Source organism: Hipposideros armiger, unplaced genomic scaffold (genome assembly GCF_001890085.2).
Source record: "Hipposideros armiger isolate ML-2016 unplaced genomic scaffold, ASM189008v1 scaffold_483, whole genome shotgun sequence".
Taxonomy (NCBI): domain Eukaryota; kingdom Metazoa; phylum Chordata; class Mammalia; order Chiroptera; family Hipposideridae; genus Hipposideros; species Hipposideros armiger.
In genome coordinates this window covers 858,832-881,127 of record NW_017731833.1, presented here as the reverse complement: position 1 = coordinate 881,127, position 22,296 = coordinate 858,832, and the positions used below count along the sequence as shown (strand labels likewise).

General features: G+C 46.8%; 1 long non-coding RNA gene across 2 annotated transcripts in view; it reads right to left on the bottom strand.

Moving 5' to 3' along the window:
- The window catches only part of LOC109395805 (uncharacterized), a 426,818-nt gene that overhangs the window by 209,817 nt on the left and 194,705 nt on the right, over nt 1-22,296 (bottom strand). Inside the window, exons 3-4 of one of the 2 annotated variants that reach the window (XR_002126728.1) lie at nt 20,344-20,457; nt 814-910 (exon numbers count right to left, since the gene is read on the bottom strand). This is a non-coding gene — a long non-coding RNA (uncharacterized LOC109395805). Of the gene's footprint in view, nt 1-813; nt 911-20,343; nt 20,458-22,296 lie in introns of those variants that run through there. The other variant, XR_002126727.1, reaches the window with a different exon arrangement.

Sequence of the window (22,296 nt, the reverse complement as noted above, 5' to 3'; positions counted from 1 at the left end):
GGTGATTCTAGCCCCACCCACCCCAAGAGATGCTGTGACATGCAAACGATAATAATGCGATCAAATTATTAAACCTTGGTACTGGGGTCAGCACTGATTTACATGGCCATCTTAGTCAGACAGTGAAAATGTTTCTTTTTTTTTAAAGTGATATTTTATGCACACGTAAGCAAAAAGCAAAATTAAAATGAGCTGTAAAATCACCACCTACACTTACCGATGTCTCCCCCAGTTTAAAGGTGTGCTTCTAACGGGCCCAAGGATCACAGCACCCTGGCTACCCACACTCAGGACAGGGCAAGGGATGCAACCGGGTCAGTCCAAGTCCTCTTCCTAAGGACCCAGAGCCCATGCGGGAAGGTCTCAGATTTCCAGTCACTTAGGCGAGGCTGTGAATCAAACACCACCTGCACCATCTTCCCTGCTACATGGAACAGGACTAGATTCTATAGGAAAACACGAGATCCACAGCGAGAAACAGGTGAGGGAGAGGCAGCTGTGCCTGAAGCCGTCATAAGCCTTAACTTCAGTTATGTGAGCTAAAAATTTCGCTTTTATTATTCGAGCCAATAGAAGTTGGATTTCTTTCAGTTGCAGCCAAGAGTCTTGAGTAAAAAATAAAACTAGAGTATCAGAGGCATACTGAAATCATCGGAGACCTTTTGTAATTTGTTTGGACAATTAATCTCTTAAGACAAAAGCTTCTCTAATCTTAAAATAAGACCCTGGTTAAAACAAAGGAGGCACATGGTACCTTCACCTCCGTCGCCAACCTGATGGCATCTTTTACCTTCCAGTGGAAGCCATGCCTCACCGAACCACACACCAGCACAGGTTTTGTCCCATCATGTCTTTTACTTCTGCTTCACACAGCGCCACCCCTGCAGGATGCCAGGAAAGGAGCGCCAGGCTGGGGACAGAGTCAAGAAAGGCGGATAAAATGCCACTTGCCACCTGTGTGCACAACAGCTAACACCTGCCACCCTCAGCAGGTGCTCACAAGTCCCAAGCCCAGGGCGCCTTACCCATTACCGCTGAGGAAATGGAGCCGGTGGCTGTCCCGCTAATCAACTCATGAAAACCGCCGCTCTGCAGTGTCTGGACACACATAAAGACAGAGCCACCTACTCTCTTAGCCATCAGATACGGGGCAAAAGCATGGCCTAAAGGGTATTTAATCGTTGTGCCAGCGAAGCAGGCTTTCGTTGTAGCCGGTACCTCAGACCACTCCACGTCTGCCCACGTGTCTTGGGCCACCCTTTCCTTTCAGGGCCCCGGGCATCACGGAGCTCAGCCACTAAGGACCGAGGCTGTGACCAAAGTGCTGTGTGCTCTCCCCCCAGAGCTGCGTCTGCGGGGCGAAGGGCAGACCGCAAACAGATGCCACCTGGAAACCACCCTGCCCTTCCACATGCTGCAAAATCAATCAATTAGTGGAGGGCAGTTGGCCTCCATCTCCTCCTCAACTCCGGTCCCAGGAAAGAGCACAATTCTTGAGGTCATTTTACCTCTCTCTCTCATCCGGAGGCCTGAACTGACAAAGGCTCCCAGCCAGACCACGGTCAGCCCCCTTTCATCCTCCTGCTGTCGGGACGACCGTCCCAGCCTGCAGACAAAAGAGCTGCAGGTGCCCACCTTTCCAAAAGACAGAAATCAAAACCCCAAAAAGACCACAGGTTCCCATTGAAATACAGAAAGAAAAAAAGAAAAAAAAAAGCCTTCTCGGAGTGGCTGCTTTCCAGACACGCAAGTGCTTTAAAGACAAAAAGAGGTTGTCTAAGTGTCAGAGCAAATAAAAAGCCCAGAGCAGGGCTCTCGAGTCTCTCTTTGGGATAAGGACCATCTTCCCAGTCCCTTGCAGCCTTGAGGCAGCCAAGAACTGGGCAGCGACGGGGAGTCTGCTGCAGTGGGCAGGGAGCGCCATACTCCACGTGCTGGCACACGGCCACGCGCGCAGGGGCAGCTGGGCAAAGGAAAGGGGCCTTGCAGCTCTTCCTGGAGCTTTTGGGTGAGGACTCTGTCACTCCATGGAGTATTTATTGAGCACCTACTACATGCCAGGCACTGTTCTAGACCTCGTGGATGCATCCATGAACAGAACGGGGGGAAAAAAGAAAGAAAACCTGCTCGTGTAAAGGTTAGGCTGTGATGGATTCTGGGGACAGAGACTGAAAAGAAATCAAACAAGCAAGTGAAGTTCATAATACGTTAGAAAATAAAAAGCACTACAAGGAAAAGTACTGCGAAGAAACAGAAGCCCCTACGAGAAGAGGAAGAGGTATGGGGAGTGCGGGGGTCGGCTTGCATCTCAAATCGGGGTTCCTGAAAGATGCCAGTGAGAAGGTAGAATGTGGAAAAAGACTTGAAGGAGGGAGGGAGGGAGGGAGCCAGATAAGTAGAACGGAGAGTTACAGGGAAAGGGAAGAGCAAGTGCAGAGACCCCAAGGAGAGGTCTTGCAGGTCAGCTTCGAAGAGCAGCCAGGCGGCCAGCGGGGCTGGAGCGGAGCCAGGAGCGGGCAGCGGCTCCGGGTGAGGTTGGAGAAGTCGCCTGGGCGCGGGTTAAGTCCAGATGAGCAAAACTTCACCTCTAGCTCTGATATGGGGAGTCTCTGGAGAGTTTTGAGCAGAGATATGATCTAACTTAGCTTTGAAGTCACGTATGAGACCAAGGAGATGAGTTAGGGCACTGTTACAATCACACAATGTTGGTGCTCTGGGGATTGTAATATGCACCTTCGTCTTATCACAGTCTACCTTCAAGTACCACGGAACCACTTCACACGTAATGTAAGAACCTTACAACAGAATCCATTTCTCCCTCTGATCCATGGTGCTGGCATCATATTTTGCTCCTACATATGTTATAAACTCCACAATACATTATTATTTTTGCTATACAGAAAATTATTTTTCAAAGAGATACATGCATCAGGAAAGAAAGACTTTTGCATTTTCCCACAGATCGGCCATATTCTGAGCCCTTCATTCTTTTCTGTAGGCCCAAGAGTCCATCTGGTATTATTTTCCATTATGCTGAAACTTCCTTTATCATTTCTGAGAGTCTACGTATGCTGGTGATGAATTCTCTCAGCTTTTGTTTGCCTAAAAATTTCTTTATTTCACATTGATTTTTGTTTGTTTGTTTGTTTGTTTTAGCTGAGCCATCCTGCCACCTGTTGGCAGCTCAGTGGCTGCTCAGCTCAGGCGCAGCATCACTGGCCCATGTGGGAATCAAACCAGTGGCCCTGCTGCTCAAAGCTTGCGCTCTTAAGCTAACTCTTAACCAACTGAGCCACTCAGCCGGCCCCTGTTTGCTTTTTTAATAGTAGAAGGACAAGGCTAGAGCTAGAAGGACTTGAAAGGGAAGTTATAGACGAAGCAACAGAGTCTGAGAAAGAGGTTGTGACACATCCAGGGTCACATAGCTACTGGCAGCAGCATGAAGCTTAGGATCTGTATTTCCTAACTCTTGCATTCAATGCACGCTGCCTCCTACAGTATGCTTGATAGAGGGTGGTATAATATTTTCCTAGGGCTGCTGCAGCAAGTCATTACAAATGAGGCAGCTCACAGAAATTCAGTATCTCATAATTCTGGACACCAGGAATCCCAAATCCAGGTGTTAGCAGGCGTCGGGAGTCTGAGGAAAAGCCCACACCGTGACTCTCTCCTATTTCCTGGTGGCTGCTGGCAATCTTTGGTGTTCCTTGGCTCATAAACAAATCACTCCAATCTCTGCCTCTGTCTTCACATGGCCTGAACTCCTGAGGGTCTGTCTTCTCCTCTTCTCATAAGGACACTTTTCATTGGATTTAGGGCCCAGTCAGTGAGTCCAGGATGAAATCATCTAGAGATCCTTCATTTAATTGCATCTGCAAAGACTCCTTCTCCAAATAAGGCGGCATTCACGGCACTGAGTGTTATAGACACATCTTTGGAGTGTGTGGGGGAGTGGGGGTAGGAGGGTCCACATTCAACTCACTACAGGTGAAAAGGCGAAGGACCAATAATACAGTCCAACTCCAATAACACAGTTTAGACCTGTTGGCCACATATACTGAGGCCAACCCCAGCTGGGTCTATTTTGGATAATTTGAAAGGGTTTCCACATAGAGCTCTGGCACCATGAGGAAAAATGCAAAATTAAACCGTTAATGTTCCATTTCATCTGAGCATAACCATTTTCCAGGCTCGCACCTTCTCGCCACTTTTGAATTATGTGTTTTACATTACTGTTAATGTGGCTGAATCACCCTACATGTAACAAGGAATGATTGCTTTCGTTTAATCTAAACTCTTCTTCCTCTAATAACTGTATCAGTCATGACTAGAGTCTTGAATCCTAAAAACAGTGACATGTAAAAGAAATAAATTTCTGACAAAGCCTTACCTCTGACAGGAAGATTGTCATCACTACAGTAATTATGTTCCATCTTTGGTGAGATGACCCAATGCCAGTTTCAGAGTCTTTGTTGGTAAAAAAAGAAAGTCTATTATGTGACATCTAATTGCCATTTTATCTATCATTTTTCACTAACCAATGACCTTTGTTTTTCAGTATGAACTCTTTTATTTTTTTTCAGCTTTCTCAGCAGGCTCAGATGGTACATTGTGAGACAAAAGCAACAGGAAGAATTATCTCTCAAGAAACATTTGCAATAAAGCATCATGATAGGACAGCAAAGGCACTTTGTTAAAAAATAATTTCAACATGAATAATTTGCTAGTGTTGTTATATATATAACAAATTTTATATATATATAGTGTGTGCATATATGTTTGCATATGTGTGTATATATATATGCATGTATGTATGTGTGTGTGTGTGTTTGTGTGTGTGTGTGTGTGTGTGTGTGTATAAAATTTTTTTCTTAAGCAGGAAATACAACTTTCAACCCAAAGTTCACCTGGATCATAAGTCCTATTGGGTACTGAGCAGAGGCAGTCAATTTGGTTTGCTTTAAGATCTGGACCAAACACAAACTTAAGTAAGGTCAAAAAGAATACCCACTAGCACTCCTCAAATCTCTAAAGCTCGTTTAAAAGAAACTGAAAAACTGAGCTGAATAGGAATGGCAAAAATAAAGAGGCTCATCTTTAATGAAAAAGGAAGCCTACCAATATTGTGCCACAAGGGCCCTCCCCACAAAGGCACTGGAATGGAAAAGCCCAAACTGCCCAAAGAATCACAGCTTGGCATTGGAGGCGAAAGATTTATATGAATATTAGTTTGATGCACCTAAAATTAGAATCGTGAATTAGAAAAGGGTATTTTGGGTAAGTAAAGGAAGTTGCCGATAATGGTCGAAGTAACTGGAAAATGAGGCTAATACAAAGTGAGAGATTAATCACAGAATACTGGCAATTGAAGAGAATTTAGGGCTGGAACTCCTCACTTTAAGAATATAGATTCTGACAGACAGAGAGAGGCAGTGGCCAAGGTCATAGCATTTTTAAAACTGGGATCAGAACCCACACCCTTTTTAGTTGGGTGTTTTCTCTACTCAGCTCCTTGTTTCTGAAGATGGTGAGGAGATGTTTGAGTTTCTCAGAGTTCACACCTCGGCCCCCTTTCTCTCTTCTCTTTCCCTCCATACTTCCATTCTTTTCCCACAGCTTTCATTACCATTGAAAGACTAATGTCACCCAAATTTCTCCAGCACCAACTTCTCTGAACCCCAGACTTAGATCCCACAGTTCTACCTGAGTGTTTCCCAGGCATCTCAAATTTAACATATGCAAATGCCAGCTTTTGATTTCCATCCTCCCAGCAACAGGCCTGTCCCTCCCAATAGTTTCCATCTACTAGAGGGAACTACCACCTTGCCAGTTCCTCCAGCCAGAAATCAAGATGGCATCCTGACCGGATGTCTTCCCTTCACCAATCCTTCCAATCCATCGGGAAGACCCTCACGTTATCTCTCAAACATGCCTATTTTCACTGCCACCAACGCAGTCCAAGCTGCCATGTTTCCCCCTTTCAGCTGCCTCCTAACTGATGTCTCTGGTCTAACTCTCCCACGTCTCATTCATTTGCCACACAGCAGCCAGAGTGATCTTTTAGAAACACTCCATTTAGAGTAAAATCCAAACCCCTCCTCGCTGCCCACAAGGCCAGACATTACCTGGCCCCTCACTTCCTTCTTTGGCCCCATCGCATGCCACCTTCTCCCCTGACCACCCGCTCTCACCATGCTGACCTCTGAAATGCCTCAGACACACTGTGCTACTTCTGCCTCAGGGCCTCTGCACATGCTGCTCCCTCTGTCAGCAAGGCTCTCTCTCCTTTTATACCTCAGGGCTCGTATTAAACGCCACATATAAATGAGGCCTCCCCTGTCCTTTCACGTAAACTAGGCCATAGCATCCTCCTATTCTGCTCAACAACAGCACCTTAACTGTTCCTTTCAAAGCACTGATTACAATTTGCAGTCACTTATGTACGTGGCTATTGCTTACGACCCATCATGTGTCTTTCAGCTAAATGCCAACAAGAATGAGACCTGTCTTGGGCCAGCCGAGTGGTGCGATGATTAAGAACTGGCTTGGGATGCCAGAGGGCCCCAGTTTGGATCCCACATATGAGGGCCAGTTACACTGCCCTCCAAAAAAAAAAAAAAAAAAGAATGAGACCTGTCTTTCCTACTGTTTACCTATTGTATCACTCACATCTAGCACATAGTAGGTACTCAATGCATGTTCTTTGAATGAATGAAAATGAAGGGCATTTAGAACACTCTTCTCTCTACCTAAAGAGGACACGAAAGACAGAGACTTCCATTCTAAGTCAGCATATTCAGTACGATGGCAGGAGTGTCGTAGCTGAGGGTAGCTAATATACTGAAGGTTATCAGCCCTTATTCTCTAGAGACCTTATTAAACAGCACCCCATCCATCATGGGTGAATTAAATTCCGGCCTGCTTAAAGACAGAATGAAATGACTTCACCCAGCTCCTTACAAACTTAGGATTTTATGAAAAATCCATAAGCTCTCATCCTTCCAGCATACTGATAACTTGGTAATTACCCTTTTAATGAAAAAGAAACCATTTTTATATCTATCTTCATTGAATTATGGACCTCAGCATTGAATTGGAGTCTAATAGACATCAAGCACCACTGCCTACCCATTCCCAGCAAAGATGCAAGGAAATGTGGAGTGATGTCTGGGGGACACAGGACAGTGCTGACTGAATGTCCACCCTGCCTTCCCGGGTGAATCTTCACTGTGACACCAAGTCCACAGACGTCCATCAAGTGCCCTCCTCAGTTTGTGATCCCGTCCCTAACACAGAAGATGCATTCGTTGCCCCAACTTGCCTGTTAATGGGGTTTTTTAATTAAGTCATTCAGTTGAAGATTTTGTACAGATTCCCTTAGAGATGCAAGTGTCTCCATCCCTCCCATGTTGGCCGAGGTCAGAGGGCTCTGACCTGAGGCACACCAGTCTCCACCCTGCGGTGGACCTTCTCCAGATTCCCAATCTAGGTTCAGTCTGAACCCTTGTCCCCAGTCTCTCCATCACTGACTGAGCACTTACCTCACAGGACTGGTTACTGGAACCACAGCACTGACGCTGCACCTGGCTGGTGCCCAGAGCCCATAATTGGTACTTCTGCCCCCTGTTCCTCCCATTTATTGCGGATGTTCAGTTACCAGTAATGGCTCAGGTTAAGCCTGCAACAGCCAGCTGCCCCATTCCACAGTCAGGACTATATTCTCAGTCTTAGATTTTCTTGTCTAAGTCCTGGTTTTCAGGGGCTCCGACCACAGGCACTCACATCTGAGCCTATCTAAGGTATCACGCTCGCAGCTGAGCCTACACTTTAGCTGGTCTCTCCATATTAATCCTCTGTGATTTCTTTTCATACGACTGTCAGTTTGGAAGCATAATCGTGTAAATTTTTACCTTCTAGACATGAGCATTAGAAAACTTCATTATTTTCAGTTAGGACACATCACAGAGTGACAAGTGCAGCCTCAAGAAGCTGCACAACTTCTTTCGCCTTGAGAGTTTTTGCACAACTTCCCATATTTGGTACCAAAGGACATGGCTTTTCTCTCTCAGCTAACATGGAGTGCAGCAAGATTATATGAGCTAATAAAAGCCCTCTGCTGACAAAAGATGCTTTTGAAAAACCACTCGGAAAGGAAGCACTATCAATAGCATTATTACAATAAAATGCCACATCTTTGTGAAGTTCAAGGTCTCTGGATTGTGGTTAAAAGTCTGGTCAGCTTCAAGTACAATGGAAAACCTTTTAAGAGCCATGTTTTTCTCAAGCTGCCCTCAACACACATGGAAGCTAGAATATAACTGCAGACTCATCCAGCCCATCTATCATTTCTCTTCCGTGTCATGCAGGGGCTCCCAGGTGAAGGAAAGATCTACAAAACTGGGTGAGATACAGGTTCTATTCTGAATACCAAGTAATGGAAATTATGGAAACCATGATATCGAAACAATTTTGTGCAAGTTAAAGCAATTATTAGGTAGTCTTTTTGTTCATCTGCTAAGGAAGAATACTTAAATCTGAATGTTGGCCAGTACGCAAGGGAATGGTATTCCCGTACACTGTTTCAGCCTTTCTAATAGGCATTTTGATTGAATGCATTACGCTGTAAAATGCAGATGCTCTGAAACTCAGTGACTCCTCTTCAGGTATCCTAGAGAGGTATTTGCACATGTGCAGAAACGCACCTCTACAGGGAGGCTCACTGCAGTACTGTTTACAGTAGTGAAACCATCGAGACTCATCAAAATGCCCATCATCAAGGGAATGGTTATGTGAACTTCTCTGTGAAAACTGAAAATAATGAGGCAGATTTACATGTACATTGACTGGGAAGAAATGTAAACAATAATACAAACAATATAGTCCCACACGTATGAGCTCTACTTAAGTTTTTACATATGTAAGCATATGCACAAAATATATACGTATTTATGTAAATGGCAATATTAATAAATCATATATCCGATAAGGAACTTATAGCCAGAATATATAAAGAATGCTTACAACTTAATAAAAGGGCAAATAACCAATTTAAAATTGACAAAGGATGTGAATAGACATGTCTTTAAAGAAGACACATAAGATGACCAATGAATGCAGGAGAGACACTCAAGATCATCAGTCATTATGAAAGTCAAAGCCACAGTAGGAGAGCCTGTCACACTCACTACAATGACTATAGTCAAAAAAAAAAAAGAAAGAAAAAAGAAAAGAAAGAAAGGGGGGGGGGGAAAGCCAGCATTGAAAAGATTGTAGAGAAGATGGAATTCTCGCACGCTGCTGTAGAAAAAGTCTGGCAGTTCCTCAGAAAGTTGAACACAGTTGCCACATTACCCAGAATAGGCTTATACCCAACAGAATTGAAAACATACATCTACACAGAAACTTGTACAGGAATGTTCATAAGGTATTATTCACAATAGTAAAAAAGTGGAAACAACCAAATGCCCATCAACTGATGAATGGGTAAACAAAATACAGTATATCCGTACAACAGAATATTACTTGCCCATAAAAAGGAATAAGGTAGTAACACATGCTGAAAAATGGATGAACCTTGAAAACATTATTCTAGATGATAGAAGTCAGATACAAAAGGCTTATTGCATGATTCCATTTATATGAAATGTCCAGGACAGGTGAACCCACACAGACAGAAAGCAGATTAGTGGCTGCCAGGGCTGGGGAGTGACAGCTAATGGGGTAACTAAAACGTTCTAAAGTTAGATAATGGTGGTGGTTGCACAACTCTCTGAAAATGCCAAGAACCACTGAATTCTATACTTAAAAGAATGAATTTTATGGCACATGGATTACATCTCAATAAAGTTATTTAAAAAAATAAATAATTTTGTAAAGTCTTGAAGAGTACCCACCGAGCTGATGACCGTGGATAATTTGGGGGACAGGATTAATATGTCTTTTAAGAATTAGAATGGATTCCCATATTTCTTATTACTCCATAATTTAAGATACAGTTGGCCCATGAACAATACCAATTGGAACTCTGTGGTTTCACTTATGCGCCGATATTTTCCAATACGGTAAATACCTACGCTGTTTTTGATCCTTGGTTGGGGATCTGTGGGTGTGGAGGGCCGACTGCACGCATTGATCTGTGCCGTTTTATACAGACGACCTGAGCCTCTGCAGACTTGGGGATCCATGGGGAGTCCTGGAACCAATGCCCCGCAGACACCAAGGGACAACTGTGTAGTTAAGTTTATGGGGAGTCAAAAGTTGTGTGAGAATTTTCGACTGCACAGGGGAATCAGTGCCCCAAGCCCCCATGTTGTTTAAGGGTCAACTCTATACTGAAAAAAAAAATGAAAGAAAAAGTCCAAAGCACCGTTCAAAATGGCGCTACATTCGGAGAAATGCAGTGCGTGTTTTATACTTCCTGATAGACAGCCTTCTAGTCATTGCATAAAATAAGCTGTTTTTTGAGCATTGTTTTAGGAACTGAGTATATATAAGTGCATAAGCCATGTTCCTTTTCTTGCAGGAATTTATGGTGCACAGAAGAGCAGAGATTGGTACACAGCCAATTGTGATGAACGCTACAGTAATTGCATGTACGTCTTGCCGTGGAAACACGGGGACAGGGGCCCAGGGGAGAGGAGCTGAATTTTAAAAGACAAGCAGAAGTTAGTGGGGAAGAGTACGGGCAGACAGAACCGCGCGGGCGGAAACCTGCACAGATGCTGACGCCTGGAGCTCTCGGGGGACAGCGAACCTCGGCGGCCATGGCTGGGCTGGCTGTTTGGTGGGAAAGATACTTGCAGATGAAAGGGTTGGCTGGAATAGACCGGAAGGGCTTTAAATAACGCCGTGCTAAGGAACTGGGACAATATTCTGCAGACAAGGGAGAAGAGCAAAGGAAAGGAGGTGGCCCGACAGGAGGAGGGGAGAGACGGAAAGAAGTCAGGGTCCTGAATTAGCCAGGCAGGGGGAGGAGCCTGTGAAGCCGAGCCCGGGCGCAAGGGCCAGCGAAGCGGCAGGTCCGAGCCAGAAGCCGCTCAGAAACCAAACGGGCAGGACTCGGGCGGTGACCCCGCCCCTCAGGACATAACATGGAGATGCAAGAAGGAGCTTCGTATCCAATACTGAAAAGCGCACCCTGCATTCTCCGTGCCTCTGGATACACGGAGGCTCCTGGGCTCCAGCTGCTGTGACACTGTGTGCTGGGTGCAGGGTATTCGTAACATGGACTATGTACTTACGAGGGTTGCGCCACGCTGTGTGCCAAGTACTTTACACACATAATTTCAGGGAATCCTGAGGACGCCCCGTTTAGAAACGGAACGCGGAGGCCCACCGAGGTGAAAAAATGAGGTCGGGCTCAGCAGCCCGACTTCAGAGGCCGTGTTCTAACCGCTGCGCATTCCCGCCTCGGACCAGGACGCCTGGGACAGGTGGAGCGCAGCGGCCTCACCTGCACACTTCCAACCAGGTCGCATCAGCTCATAAACTCACCCTCCTTCCCCTCTCTCCAGACCCAGGGCACATTAGCGCATCCTCCCCCCTCCCACCTGAGACCAGGGGGCCTCTGCGACCTTCCCAGTGACCTTCAGGATGTCAGCACATCAGTGAAAGGCAGGCACCCCCATCAGGGAGCAGCAGGGCTCTGTGGTCAGCCAGGGAATCCAGGCCACACCAAAGTGACGCCACAGGAAACGCCCAGTCCATTGGGCCAATGAGACTCTTCAGCCTGAAGCGCAGCCATTCAGGGGTGCTAGAGTAAATAGGGGATGGCTTTTTACATTTATTATGTATTTTCCTCTTTTCTGTTAACATCATCCTAACTTTTCCCTTGGGAAGCACACGTGGTCAGGGCTCAGTCAATATGCTTGAGGAACGTGTACTTCAAGGGCGAGCATGTGACTCGGGTTTAACCAATCAGAGCATCTTAGCTCCTCTGCCGAAGTGATTGGTTCAGAGTTGGGCATGTGATACAATTCAGTCCAATGAGAGGCGGGCCCATGACACTTTTTCAAATTCATCAGCAGGAAAAAGTCCTGTGTTTCCTATGTCTGGACTTATAAGGAAGCATGCCTGCAGGATGTTAACACGGCCAGAGCCTGTGTGAGTGGGAAGCCGAAGCAGCAGGATGAAGAGCTAAGATGAACACCAGGAAACCGTTCCTGAGTGAAGCCATTCCGGAAATCCAAGCTGAACTTTTCAGGTGGTTCCACAAGCCAAACAGTCCCCTTGATATTTAAGCAATTTTGAATTTCTGAAATCTATGACCAAAAACAACAACAAAATCACAAGGAAGAAAAATCAAAACCGGCTGCCTCAACAGCAACTACAAAGCAATGAGCAGGCAGCTCGTTAGCCATCCTGCAAAGAAACATTCAGCGGGGCTGCTACTTCAGGCATTTCCTGCCAAGATCTGCCGGGAAGCAGCAGCTAACGCAGGAGCTGTCACATCCAGAGATGCTCAGCAATGGCCTTGTAAACTACATCGCACAGAGCAGCTGTGGGGCGGAAGCAACAAAAGGGGGAGTTAAGTCATCTCTGCGCACGTGACACGGATCTGCCGCCAGCCCCGCTTTCTCATTCTGGTGAAGACGATTCCGTCCATCCTGCCGTCGCGCACGTGGGTCCTCCCTGCTCAAGCCCAGCTGTTCTAACAGGGCCGCTTTCAGGACTCACCTCTGGTTTCACCTGCCCCAGGAAAGCTGCCCTGGCCGATGCAGCCTGTAGTGGCAGCTTCTTCCAGGTCACAGGTGCTTAGACCTGGTCCTCCTACATGGGATCCAGGCGTGAGCTGAGTTTGCATCTCTAACCTGGGAAAATGTTCCTGAGGTTTGATTTCCATATGAGCTGCAAGCCCGCCCGCAGGGCATGAGAAGAGGAACTTGGGTTATTGTTAAGTCTACACGAGGTCTGGATTTCACGGCTTCACAGAGAAAACGACAGGGTCTCTAATATTCTCTAACTTTGGGATTAGAGAGCGTTCTGGAGAAGGGCAAGTGTTCGCCGAGAGTCAGTGTTCGGGATCTTAGCCCTGGAGTGCAGGGCGCTCTGCGGCTTCCCACATTCCTCACTAGGGCTGCAAGCTGAGGCAGAGCTGCGGGGTTACCACAAGTAAGGCGCTCTCCACATGGAGGCTAAGGGCAAGGCTAACGGCCCAGCAGCCTGTGAGAGGGCTCTGACAGCAGAGCCCCAGGAGCCCTGCCACCCAGCAGCGTCCCCCATGAGAAACACCGGCAGCACAGCTTCCGAGGCAGCGAACAGTACCAACAGGACAATCCGGCGTCTGGGGCCGCCTTCGCGGAGAGCAGCGGGACTCCAGCCAGAGTGTGCGCTGGGGGCGTTTCCCAGCGGAGGCTCGGCCTGCCGGCCCTTCCAGGGTGACAAGCAGTACAGCGCTGTGTTCAAGACAGTAGCTCTGCATTGACAGACCTGGGCCATTATCATAGCTCTCTGCCCCGTCTGCTGTGTGACCTTGGGAAAATCTCTTAACCACTCTAAGCCCCAGTTTCATCATTCATAAAATAGGGGTAATACGACCACCTCACAAGGGCTTGGGACAGATAAAATGAGATAATGCACGTAAAGTGTTTAACTGTCTGCCTGGCGCAGGTCAATTGCTCAGTGCCCGCCATCGCCACCATTACTGCCAGAATCCAGGAGAAGATGGTGGGGAGTAGAACCCGCCGGTGTGTCAAGACACCACTCGTTGAGAAGACGAGATAAAAAAGTCCCTCTGTGGACCCCACAGCAGCTGGGGGCCCTGGCTTAGCTCCGGGCTCACACTAACCATGAAGGCCCTACGTCGATAGAGGCCTCAGATTCCCAATGGGGACACAGCTATAAAGGGGGATTACCGAGATTCTGTCTTGAATTACTCGTTAATTTTTTCCCTATGTCTCCATTTTCTCCCACAGTTATCCCAGGTGGGTTATAAACTCGTACAACACACAAGCACTGCTTTCACTCCTCATTAAATCCCTCGTGAGGTCTAAATCAATGTCAAAGGATCTCGCTGATGGGCAGGTTGGCACCAGTGCCCCAGAGCGGGTGGCTGCGTCCCTCCCAGTGTCAGAAAATCTTGCATATTATCAGCCAAGTGTGAGAAGAGGAGCCTGGAACAGAGGACGTGGCACCGCTACAGGCCTACGGAGTCAGGAGGTGTCAGGCGTCTCAAAAGTGTTCCTATCCTGTGATGTAATAATTTTATCTCTAGGAAGTCATCCTGGGGATGGTTGTGAATCTGAGGTAATCATATTTATTAAGAAAATAACCTAGTGAGTAGAAGAAGCTTTATGTAGAAAGCCATTCTTCTGGACAGAATATATAAACAGGGGAATTTTTAAACTACCTAAATATGCATCAATAGGGAATATGTTATGTAAACTGCGGATCTTCTTTCATGTGAAACAGCTATTAAAATATTCTAAAGGCGTAATAAGTGCATAAGATGCAACGTTCAGTGGAAAAAGCTGATCCCAACTCTGACTTCATTGATGGCAGAACACAGAGACTAGTAACAGTGCTTATTTCTGACTGGTAGGACGTGGGGTGGCTTTTATTTTCTTGTTGATGCTTTATAGTTTCTATTTACAATTTGCTACAATAATAACGTGTTCCTTTTGTAATGTGAAGGCCTTATAATATTATTTTGAACTACACATACGGAAAGACTGGACCCAGTTGGGGTGATAACTAGCTACCAGCGGTTCTCAACCTTTCACAGGGGTCGCCTAAGACCATCGGAAAACACATATTTTCGATGGTCTTAGGAACCAAGACACCGCTCCTCTATCTGTCTCCAGGCCCACATGCAGATACACCCACATACGAGTACCCGGCGACCCCTGTGAAAGGGTCGTTCGACCCCCAAAGGGGTCGTGACCCACAGGTTGAGAACCGCTGAGCTAGACCCTGACCCCAGTCATGGCGGGGTTCAGACAGCAGGTGAAGCTGAGGAGCCCGGTCCTGTTTCCCTCCACAGGACACTGGGACACCCACACGAAGACTGCCAAACTCTCCCCCGGGGCCAGGGAAGAGGGATGTCGGTGAGGCAGCTGCTCTCTTGTGTGAGGGGAGGAAACACCCAGATCTTCTCATCCAAGAGACCTTCGTTTCCCAGCCAGGTCACCTGCTGCTCACCTTTCCAGGCAGCGCAGCGGGAGCCCTCCCCTCGCCCATCCTGCCCAGGCAGCCCTCTGTGGACTGGCCTGCCATCATCACTGCCCGCCACCTTCTCCAAGGTTCTGAGGGGCATCTATTGGGTTGTCGGAAAAGTCATGACGTAGTTTTTCTATGTTTTTCATTGCAAAAATGCATCATGCCTTTTCCGACAGCCCAATCCACGCCCGGGCCCACGGGTCCCAGGCTGGCCCTCTCATCACCACTGTCTCTCCAACATGCCTGTGACCCCTGACACTCAGGACAATGCCTCAGTCATGCAGGCGGTAATCACTGCAGGGCTCTGTCCACAACACCACTTACTAAGAGGAACACATTTCAAGAAAGGAATAGATTCATAACCTTCCCGGATCTCAGAAGGGCTGGATAAGATTGTTGATGTGCTACTGAAAAGCAATATTTTAGGTATGTGCTTTGTTTTGATACCTCCTTGGTGAATTACATGTTTTACAAAATCCTCTTCATCTGACATGCTAGTTTAACCATGTTTTCCTGATAATGAAACCAGATGAGCTATTTCCTTTGCCTTCATAATTTCAAAGGACTCTAACTGTGAATACTGATAAAATGGTGTAGTATCACTGTCCGAGATCCTGGTCATCTGTCTGCTAATCCATTTATTAAAAACTCAACACACTTACAGGAAATTCTGGGAGATAGAATGTTAATATGCCAGGGCACAGAAAACTACATAGGATTACTTTTACAGAAGGTCATTGCGAGAATAGTTTGACAACTGTCTAGTGACAGTGAGGTATTCTAACTATGCTCCCCATGACGAGTCAGAGCACAAACTCAGGATTTTAGCTCCCTTTGCTAATATCTAATGATAATAAAAACCTCCACTGATGAGAGCAGTTCAGCAAATAATAAAGTCTCCTGCCTCTTCCAAGAAAAATGATGAAAATGTGAATAAATATAAAGTCAACTTATCAGAAGTGTTTTAAAATCACAGCTATTAGAGTCAGGAGCACTCTCAAAAGATGACTTCACTCCGTTGGTTGGCTTTATGCCGATAAGGTACTTCTCCACCCCATGGGAGCACAGTTGGCCCCGGGCGGTTACGGGGCAGGCCTCTGGGCACAGAGCACCAGGAAAGCAACGTGAAGTTGGATTTCAGTTTCCAGTATCCTCATCCAGGCCCCTTTCCACGGCACCAAGTTGCTTCTCTGCTAACAATCATTCTGCTGGGAGCACGAGCAGTCATTCCTCTACTCATGTGACATTTTTTGAGCACATGCTGTTTGCCAGGCATACGCTACACAGTAAGAATACAGAAAGAAAACAAGACACAGTCTCAGCACTCGCACAGCTCACGGTCCAGCAAGGAAAAAGCCAACACACACAACGAGCTACAGGGTAACTGCACAGCAATATCAGCCAAGGGCTTTGGGAACCTAGGAGCGGGGGATAAATTCCGCCAAGAGGGGAGAAGAAGGTTTCACAGGGGGGTTGAGCCCCGAAGGCTGGGGGGGCGGGGGGGGGGTGTTCCAGAAGGAACAAGGAGAACAAAGGCATGGACGTGAAGAGCACACTGGAGAAGCAGCAAGCAGGAAGGACACTCCCCATCAGAAACGAAACAGCCTCTGGCTCTCCACCCACTACAACGAGGCAGCGTCCCACAGCCGTGCTCAGCTGCCCCTGCAGCCCGCATGCCTTCCAGAGGGCACCCCCCTGCTCGCCTGCCGTTCCCCATGCCATGTCCTGCCCAGAGCCCTTCCCTCCTCCCCTACACCGACTCCCCCCATCCTTGTGGCTGCGTCTCCAGTGTTACCCCTTCTTCACACTCCCACAAACTGCTCATTATTCCTTCCTTCAGGCTCCAATTGTCTCTCTTGCTAGACAGTATTTTAATTATTTGTTTACATGCATGTCTATCTCCGGAACAAGTCTGTGACAGCCTCAAAGACAGCCGGCCTTTACATGATTGTGCATCTGATAAACATATGAACGAATGAATGAATGGCAACTTCTATGGGAAGCTCGGTGCTGAGGATGCCAGAGACCTGACGAGCACAGCACTGAAGAGCACAGAGTCCAAGAAGGGAAACAGACAGGCACATCCATCACTCACAAGTGGAAGAATAATGTTCAGAATTGAAACCCCCAGGGAAACATTTGCTCTCAGATGAAGTCCTAAGTGTGATCCAAAGATTTTCACATACAACTGCATTTGCATTGACTTAAAACTCCACCCAGACAGAGTCACAAGCTCAGATCGCTGCCTTGTATCATTCTTAGAGCTCGTGAAGGGTGGCCTGAAAAGGTTTCTCTTTAGGTATAATAGAGTCCCAGTAAACAGAGGTGCCTTGGGGAGAAAATGGCTGTCTGGTCTCTCTCATCATTGGGCATGTAATCCATTATAAAGGTGTTAAATTCATTGCTAAGTGTGAAAATGAGAGGAAATGAGTCTACTGACAAAAAATGCAATGAGACAGTCAACTGGAATTACTGCCTCACAAATCGTCAGCTTCTCAGCCTCACTGTCTCAATTTGTCTTACTCGTGAATTATCAGAGTGAAGCACAGCCACCAGTCAGAACAAGAAAGCTTCTATTAAACCTCACTGTGCACCTAAGTGCCTGAAGACGTGGCCTCTCCTTTGGCCTCATGAGCTGCTCAAGCTACGTACTCAACTCCAGGATTCGAGAAATACCTCAAAGCACGCCCTGGTGTCAGCAGATGCGTTATTAAACTGTCTGTCACTCAAGTCTCAATACCAAAAATTACCTAGGTCACCCAATTCTTCACACCACCCCCTTTTCTTTGCAGTGTAATAGCAGAAGCTATAGGTCTGGAATTGCTATTCATAATAATTCCAAAACCTTGGCTGTTTCTGGGATGTCTTTGTGTTAGTGGAAAAGCAGCTACAACCTAACAGGCCAAGTGCGTCACCCAGTAACGGACGATTCACAGGTGACAGGTGGTGCATTAGTTCGCTCAGGCTGCCATAACACAGTATAGCACAGACCGGGGAGCTTAAACAACAGAAATTCATTTTCTCACCGTTTGGAGGCCAGAAGTTCAAGGTCAATGTGCCACCAGGGCTGGTGTCTAGTGAGGCCTTCCTTCCTGGCTGGCAGAGGGTTGCTGTCTCACTATGTCTCCACACGGCCTTTCCTCCGGTGTCACTCCTGGTGCCTCTTCCTCTTCTTACAAGGACACCCGCCCTTTGGGACTGGGACTCCGCCCTTACGACCTCGTTTCACCTTGATCACCTCCTTAAAGGAGCTTTCTTCAAACACAAACACTTCACATCAGAGGGGAGGACTTCAACGTATGAATTTTGAGGGACACGATTCAATCCATAACGGATGGATGGATGGATAGACAGACAGACAGATGGACAGACAGATAGAGAAAAGAAAGAACAGAATGGGAGGAAGGGAGGAAGAAAATGAGGCAGGAAGGGGAAAGGAGAAAGGAAATCACTAACTTGCTAAGGAGGTAGGATTAAGATCAGCCTTAAATGTGCAGGAAGTAAGCCATTGCCTGTGTGGTTAAAAACTGAAAAATTAGAAAAAGCTCCAAAATGCTGCAGTTCTCTCTCTCTCTCTCTCTCTCTCTCTCTCTCTCTCTCTCTCTCTCACACACACACACACACACACACACACACACACACACACAGGCCACCATGCCTGAAGTTTTACATAATCAAACATTCCACAAATATTTATTGAGCAGGAGCTTTGTGGCCGGCACTGAGCGAGGTGTAAGGGAACATGTTAACTGAATCCCTGGCCGAGATGCTTATATTCTAACACGAAAGAAAGAATCTCTACATTAAAAAGTTGTACTTAGCCTTTACTGCAGAAAGGATCACTTGGACTTTTTAAAAATAGATACCCCATAATCAAATCTTCTGAAACTAAATAGCCTGAGGGGAGCCCTGGGCATCTATATATCTTTCTTAAAAATCTCTCCCAGCGACTCTGAAAGGCAGCCAATGTGGAAAACCAATTCATTCTACTGAGATAAACACCGGTCTTTCCTTCTCATCAGCAGCGCCTCTGGAAGATAATACGGGCGATCCTATGCCTCAGTGTGAATGAACTCACTAGGTGGCTCGTAATAAACGGTCCAGGACAATATGAGACCCCCGGGCAAGAGCAGACAGGAGGGATTGAAGACAGTGCGTATGAAGCTTGCTGGCAGGCACAACATTGCTTTGTAAATGTGAGAGGTTATTTCACAGTAGGCCACTCTGTTCTAGGACAACCATTCCATCTGAAGTGCTTCAAATACTGAACCAATACGTGTTTTTCTGTAACTTTCTTCCAAGGTTTCTAGTTGTACATTTTTCACTCCCTGTCTTCTCTACAAGTTCTCAGGGGAAGACTCCCCAATGTCTCAGGTGTGTGATCACAGCCCTCTGGGGACCCTGGCTCGCTAGGCTTGGCCGCATAAGCAGGCGGGGGGTCTGGGGTGAGTCCCGCTGCCATTACCCTGGGTGTCACGGGTTAGGAGCCCAGGGCAGCCGTGTGTCTGCTCCCCACTCCACCCACCAGTCCAGTCCATTCACATGGATTTCTGTCCGGGTGTCCTGGTCTCTACAGAGCTCTCAATGGAACCCCAGGCTGCTCAGTTGGGGCACTGACACTCTGCCCAGCCACTGCCACACGAACACTCTAAGCCTGGCTTCCATCCTGTGTGCATCTGGTCAGAGGCTTGGGCTACTTACTTTTGTCACACCCAAGCTGCTATCTGAACTCCTTGCTTAGATTGTTGATTCTTAACTGAAATGGTTCTGCCTCCAATGGGGTGTCTGGAAATTGCTGCCAGTGTGTTTGATTGTCACGATAGAAGCTGCTTCCTCCTACCCTACAACATCACTCCGCTTTTACTGGCATTTAGACTGTAGGTACCAATGAACACAGAAATCCAACAATGCACTGGTGATCCCACACAAGGATCAATTATACCGTATCCCTCTGGACATTCATACAGAAGAAAAAACCTCTTTGATGTTATCTGAGCCTAGATGCTAACTTGGTTTTATAATCTCCAAGTAGAGCGTGGTTGCCAGATTTAATAGGCAACAAATTACCCAGAACAGCCTCGAGCCTATAAATCAAGGGAGACTGTACCATCAAGTTGGGAACTTGACCAACAATTGTCCGTTATTGTGAAAATCACTCCGCCAATAACATGGTGACCTTTTTGGTACCTGAGTCACAAGTAGGAAGCTCCTGTGGCAAATCTGCGTTTGTGGCTCCCACGTGGGTGTAAGCATGTGGCTGCTGCATTACATTCGTCAGCGTCGCCAGGCCCACGAACTCACCTGTTGAAACACACATGATGTTATTTTTAATTGCTTTCCATCTGCCAGCACTTTATATTAAAATTAGGGCATCGTACTATTTCTCTGTGTGAAATTGTGTACAAGTATGTGGATAGATTTTCTCACCTATGAGTTACATTATCTTTGAGAGTGGAGCGGGAGTTACCCAATATTTGTTCAAAAGAGGAGCTGTTCGGGCTGATGGGTGTGAGATGTAAGGGTTAGCCTTTTCCAGGGCCCAGTGACAGTTGCAATCAAGCCTGAGGGACTGTGACACACCCTTTGAAGGCTCAGCCCATACAGTGACACCAGTTCCCGCAATCACGCTCCCAACACAGCAGCCTCCACGCCCAGCACGTCCCAGGACGCCAGACAACCAAAGCCACCCATTCACAGACACTGTTCTGTAATGCAGAAACCAACTCTGAAAGTTCCTTTTGTAACACACGTGAATTCAAGGCCAGGTTCATATGAACAACAGCAGCATCTGCGAGTTTGGTAATTATTTTTAAAACCTGTATGCATTCACGCTTTCCCAGGTTCTGATTTTATCTGATAGTCACAACCAGCTGTGAGACGGCAGGGAAAGGTGTGTGTTTCTGTCTCTGCTGAATAACAGAGGATCCTGAGGCCTGAGAGGCTGACTGGCTCCAAGTCACACATGTACCAATGGGGCTCATGTCTATACCTTCAGAAGACGCCAGAAGGTGTGCTCCTTTCACTTACAGAACATTGCCTCTCAGGTGAGACAGGTAGACACGTAGACAAGACGAGGAAAAAAAACAGCAGAAGGATCAACATCCAATGAGCAGGATCAACATCCAATGCTAAAACATGGAAATACAGAGAGGGTGAGGGTGGCTGCTGAGAGCCTAAAGGGGAGAATTCAACACCCCAGTCCTGGAGACTGGAATTCAGGGGGCTCCTCCGACACGTGACCGCCCTCTTCCACGGCAGCGCCCCACAGCCGACCTTCGTACCCACTGTGTGCGATGTCCCAGGAGATGCACACAATGGCTTGCCAAGAAGACACTTGAAAGTAACTGTGCTGCCCTCTGCTGTTGACAAAGGAGTAGGCATGAAAATAGCAAACACTTCTTTTTTCTTTTTGTTTTAATTAGCTTATTGGGGTGACAGTTGTTAGTAAAGTTACATAGGTTTCAAGTGTACAATTCTGTAATACATCATCAATATATCGCATTGTATGCTCACCACCCAGAGTCAGTTCTCCAAAGAGGACATACAAATGGCCAAACATTTCCACGTAAGCTGTGTCTCCGAGCTGATAATGCAAATGGACAGCTGCCAAGTGCTGCGAACACAGTTTCACTTTGATCGGTAAGTGGCTCAAGACCAACTTTTTCACTGAAATAAATATTTTGACTCATTAACGAGACCAAACCATTCCCTTGGCTTAGTAGAGACAATATAATTAGATTTCTAATTGTCTTGCTGTTGTTTGGCATCTGTGCTTAAATCTAGCTGAAAGGACATGAACAGACATTCCGTGCTTACAGGTACGTTTGCAAATTCTTGTAACGTCAGGGCTAAATGAGTCTTAAAGGTCACACAGAAGCGAATGGATGTCTTAGACGTGACAGCTGTGAGCCACAGGAAGCAGGTGCTGGGAGAAACGTGTTAGGAAGGATTCGGAGGCTCTGTCCAGGCTCAGTGAGAATGAGGGCTACAATTGATTAGTAATGTCTTCCACATGGCAGACATCACCCAGCCATCCTTGGGCAGGTCTGATCCACTCATGTCACAGATGAAGACAGTGAGGCCCAATGAGATTCAATTGCTTGTCAAAGATGTGATCACTGCTTGAAGTTAGGCTGGGTC